The sequence below is a fragment of the Trachymyrmex cornetzi genome, unplaced genomic scaffold (assembly GCF_001594075.2).
Source record: "Trachymyrmex cornetzi isolate Tcor2-1 unplaced genomic scaffold, Tcor1.1 scaffold795, whole genome shotgun sequence".
In the NCBI taxonomy this organism is placed as follows: Eukaryota; Metazoa; Arthropoda; class Insecta; order Hymenoptera; family Formicidae; genus Trachymyrmex; species Trachymyrmex cornetzi.
Window position 1 is genome coordinate 75,586 of NW_017300130.1, and position 5,940 is coordinate 81,525.

General features: G+C 34.9%; 1 pseudogene; it reads right to left on the reverse strand.

Annotated features, from left to right (window-relative positions):
* Window positions 1–4,641: 4,641 nt before the first annotated feature.
* LOC108768415 (ATP-dependent DNA helicase PIF1-like) overlaps window positions 4,642–5,940 on the reverse strand; it is a 4,774-nt pseudogene continuing 3,475 nt past the window's right edge.

A 5,940-nucleotide genomic window follows, 5' to 3' on the forward strand; every position in this document is an offset into this window, starting at 1 on the left:
TCCGGTGATATATTATCATCGCAAGTAATTGATATAATAATAAAGATACCATTTCAAAGTGAACATACGTCAAGTGTATCAAAAATTTCAAAATGATTATCTGATAATATATTATCATAACAAGTAATTGATATATTATTAAATGTGCCAGCTTAAAGTGAACATACATATAATATAACGTGTATTCTAAATAATTTAAGTCTTTAAACATTTAAATGATTATCCGGTGATATATTACCATGACAAGTAACTGATATATTAATAAAGATGCCAGTTCAAAGTGAACATACGTCAAGTGTATTCTTAAAATTTCAATCTTTAACAATTTAAATGACTCTCTAACAACATATACTACCATGACAAGTAATTGAAATATTATTAAAAATGCCAGTTCTAAGTGAACATACATAAAGTGTATATTATCTAAATTTAATGTAATATATTATCATTAAAAGTAACTCATATGTTATTGAAGGTGCAAGTTCAAAACATGCATACATACTAGTAAAATAGACTACAATTTCATTTTGGAAAATAAGTGCGATATGTTTCTTAGTGCACAAAACATAAAAGTTGTTTATTGAGATTTGATTTGAAATTTATGTTAGCCCGCACAATGAAAAATATTTGTTTATAATGCCAGAGTACCAATTCGTTAATGACTCGGAAAAAGAACATGGCAGCCTGTTTTCAAAACTTTGATGAGTTTCTCGGTGTTCACTTAGAAATAACATCGAACCTTTTACAGAGTAATTGAGAGAATGGGTGGAAGCACAACTCTACTTAGACCCTTTATCAGGAAATTAGCTTTTTTATATAATATCGATCGTAATAGAGAAATGTCGTAACATGTAACTTCTTAACGACATTACATAAATTTATTTAATGCTGCACCCGTTTATATATTGTGACGTAACATTTTGTCCGTTACTGTGCTGACTTGTCGGCGGCGAACTCGCGCTTCCTACCGGCTCGAAGGGCGAGCGCGTGTGCAAGCGTACCTGCAAACGTGCGTTAAAACTGGTACCATTTATTTTACTTGGCAGATTTTCCTCTTTTGTATTAGCATTTCTTTTGCGTAATGATGACGCGTATGAGAAGGCGTAGACGCGCCACGGATCACGCTCGGCGGCTGCTGTGAAATTTTATTGTGTCATCGTGCCGTCTCACTCGTCACTCTTGGAAGGAAGACAGAAGGACAGGATTGGAAGGAAGGCCGAAGAAGCTGAGAGAGAAGGACGCACATCCGGGAGCCCGGACAAACAGGTTGTATTATTTTATATCATTGCTCGTAACCGTCATCGCATACGAAAGGAACCCTACTTTCACCATGCACTCCTTGCAGAGCACCGGAGGAGGCCAGAATTCCCGGCCACCTTTGAGGGACCGGACGGGCGTCCGTCGGGAGCATAGGGCCCCGACGGGAAGCGAGAGGAAAATCCATCCCGATCTCTCCCGCCATGGCCAGGAGGTGCGGGGGCCGTGAGCAGAGACGCCACTCTTGACAGGGACATCTATTGCGCGCTCGTACGAGCCAGGATTCAAGGGCCTACACGGCACGCGCGGTTACCGTGACACGCGGAAGCCAATCAGCGTGACTACCTCCCCCCATAGGAGGACGGGAGCTAAGCAGCCTGCGAGAATCCAACGGGAGCTCCCGGGCCTCACTCTTTCTGTGGGCGAACGAGCCGTGAGATGTGTAAGGGAGGTGAGAGGTCCCTGCCGTCAAGCCAGAGAACGAGGATACTGATATCGAGTGATTCGTGGAAGGAGAGCGAGAGGACGGAGAGGACAACAGGATGAGGCGAGCGTCGCGAATTGATTACGGGCAAAAGTAAGGAGATTTCGGCAAGAGTGGCACGCTCTCTCGTGCCTGGCGCCCAACTTAATAATAAGAATTGCAATCTTGGCCGAAAAACCGCCTGACTGTCGCAAAATTCAGTTACCGAGAGGTACTTTTGCGTAAGAGGAGTACGAAGAACACGCGACGAAATTGTGCCGTTGCTCGCGAGTACGGTTACAATATTAAATAAATAAAATAATAGGTGGCTTAAGTTTAAAAATTGTAAACAATAAGGAGCATACAGCCACAACGCTTGATGTATTTAGCTTACAGTATATATTTCAAAATAAAATTTGGTAAACGTTTCGGTCTAACATGTGACCATCTTCAGTACATTAAATTTAAATATTATAATTAAAATTAAAACATCCAAATGATCAAGATAAAAACTTGCTAACTATACATATTAAAAAAATAATATTTGTTTCCCAAAAGTTATAGTATGTAACGCCACAAAGTTCGTAATCGTATGTATTGTCGCAGAAAAAGATGTATTACGCATGTAGAAAATTTTTTTAATTGTAAAATTTTCTACATGCGTAATACATCTTTTTCTGCGACAATACATACGATTACGAACTTTGTGGCGTTACATACTACAACTTTTGGGAAACAAATATTATTTTTTTAATATGTATAGTTAGCAAGTTTTTATCTTGATCATTTGGATGTTTTAATTTTAATTATAATATTTAAATTTAATGTACTGAAGATGGTCACATGTTAGACCGAAACGTTTACCAAATTTTATTTTGAAATATATACTGTAAGCTAAATACATCAAGCGTTGTGGCTGTATGCTCCTTATTGTTTACAATTTTGTTACAATATTAAATCAAGATTTTGTAATTAGGCCTTTATTGCGTCTATCCTCTCAATAATGACACCACTTGAAGTACGAAAAGTATCACATTAGGACGGTATTTTATAAAGTTCTAGAACGAAGTAAATATATATTACGTCAAATAATCAGTAAAGTTTTTAACCGTATAGCTTCTCTGTATCTGATCCGAAAATTGATATATTTTATTTGTCATGGTAATATATGTTGTTAGATAATTATTTAATCTATGAACTGGCACCTGCATTAATATGTCAGTTACTTGGTAATATATCATCATATAATCGTTGATTTTTAAAGGTTAAAATTTTTAAAGATTTAAATCCCTTATGATACACTTTATTATATATTCACTTTGAACTGGCATTTTCAATAATATATCAATTACTTGTTATTGTAATATATTATCAGATAATCATTTAAATGTTTAAAAGTTTAAATTTGTGCGGATACACATGATGTATGTTCACTTTGAACTGGCACCTTCAACAATATATCAGTTCAATATAATAATTAAATGGCTTATATATCAACTTCAACAATATATCAGTTACTTTTCATGGTTACATAATTATTTAAACGTTTAAAGATTGAAATTTTTGAGGATTCACTTGACGTATATTCACTTTGAACTGACACCTTTATTAATATTTCAGTTACTTGTCATGGTATAATAATATATCATCAGATAATCATTGGAGTCATCTTTCGTTCGAGCTGCGATCTACATGCGTTTTTTAATTCGATACTCTTTAATGAATATAAATTGTAATTAGATGACCCAATGTTGAGACGAATTCCTTCTATGTCTTTGGATTACAACATCATATCTGCTAACCCAATGATGATTTTTTGTTGGACGTAAAGGGATAGATATTTGGATTTGTATTGCTGAAGATGGGTCCAAAATGTGAACTGAAACGTCCTATTTTTTTGGAATAAAGATTCTATTTTTTAGATTGAAGATTTAAGATTACGTATGAATTACCACGCTGACTCGCATTTCCTGTTTTTTTGGAGTTTTTGTTGTAATGTATTATCATATAATCATTAAAATTTTTAAAGGTTTACATTTTTGAGAATACGCTCTATGTATGTTCACTTTGAACTGGAACCTTGAATAATATATCAGTTACTTTTCATGGTAATAGATATTGTTAGATAATCATTTCAATTTTTAAAGGTCTACATTTTTGAAGATCTGCTTACATTTTTGAACATGGCCTGACCTTTTCATTGTGATGATTTTTGGGCTGTATCACATACTTTTCAGAGTACAGATATACGGGGCAGCTTTCTAGTAATACAAGTATCACAAATGTATATGTTTTCGATTCCTGTAACTTAACCTTCTATAAGTTACAATTCATGCAATACCGTCAGAAAAAATTGAAGCAAATGGAACATATGTATGAATAAATATATATCATATACATAGATATTATACTGAAGAATGAATAGTATATATGTAACTATTATAATTATGATAAATATTGACCATACATTTTACTTATTTATTTCAATTGCAATGGAATGAATTCTTAATATTTTATGAATATATTTAAAATAAAGAATGGGCCCCTTTATCGCCCATTCTCGTGAGAACGCAACTATATTTTCTTCGTCTCTCCGATTTTAACACGACTTTCAATATTTATTTCGATGTTTAAATATATTTTTATGTTATTTAGGAGGAGGAGAAAAATCTTCACATAACCCCTCATCAAATATTTTTATATTTAAAAAGTTGTAATTATAGTTTCCCACATCACTCTTGAGGTACTGATATAGATGCGTTTTTTTTTAAGTGGTTTCCCCAATAGGCCTATTTCACTAAAAAAATTCTCGAAGTAAAAACGGTGAAAAATTTTTATCCGACATAGTGTCGATAACCCTGTCAGCGATGAGCAGGATCCTGTGCCAGGAAACCGAACTATAGCAGCGTTAAAGGCAGCCTTTATTCAGCATCTCTGGGCCATTTCTTCTTGATAACTTGTAAATCAGTACAGTGACACCATTCCGATTTTTTATCTGTTCTCAACATACGTATAGTGATCACGATTCATTTCTTCGTCCTCGTGAAATATAGTACTTATTACCTTGTATTTTCTTTTATTAATTGTGACATTACTTGTCGGTACGGCGTTAATCCGATTGTCAATAAGTTTTTTAGAAGCACCGTTTACAAAAGTGTATGAATTGAGCTGTACTACTAAGACGGATAAAGTCGATTCGATTGCGGTTTTCTTTTTCAGAACGATACTCTTACATTCGTCACATTACATACAATTGCCATTTATCGTTTCCCATTTCGAAAATTCTGAATCAATCAAAGTTTGCAGAGTGACACCTTTTTTCCTTTTCAATGTGGACTGCATAGGTAATATTAGCAAACAACTCTTTTCCAGCGTAGTTACATTGTAATTACATTTGACATTTGAACAACATATTAGGTGTTTCAATTCAACTTGTAATACATCATTGATTTCGGAATACGTCGACATTAGAGCCATGATAAATTCCGAAACATTTTGTTGTGTTCGTTTTTCGAAGGGTTCTCCAACAGATCTTCTAACTGCTAAAATATTGCAACGCTTACGCTCAGCGTACGCGCAGGCAGCGTCAGTCAATGCGTTCGATACTTTATTTTTCAGTATTTGTTGCCTGATACGTACACAATGAAACGCACATTGCAATGTTACATTAGCGTAGCACGAAACACAATCATCATTGCAGAGGCCGTATATTTTCCATGTAACTATACTTTCTGGTTCAGCGCAACCGTAATTCTGTACATCATCAATGATATGAGGTATTGCCCATCGACAGTCGTGAATTTTCACAGCCTTCTTCTCGGACGAATTGATTTGTGGTAGATGAGATTTGAACATAGATCTCAGTCGATTATATTCTACAATGGTTCCCGATTTAGCTTTAATGGATGCCGGATTGAAATTTATCAAATGTAGACCCTCCAGTGTAGGGGAAAGTGGGCGAATTGTGCGCAGCGGGTAATTGTGCGCATCCTGGTTTGGTATTTTGCCGATAAATGGAGACATCGCCGTGATGAAATTTTTACGCAGGAGGTTGTCCTCTTAAGTTATAACCACAAAAGATATGACGTAAGTACATTGATAAACAATGAAAGATAAAAAAATGAAAACATACATTTTCTTGTTATTTCAGCGTTCAGAAAATAAGGTGGTAAGTCCGTATTTTTAATTTGTTGGTTTAAAGTTGCATACGTTATTAAAGT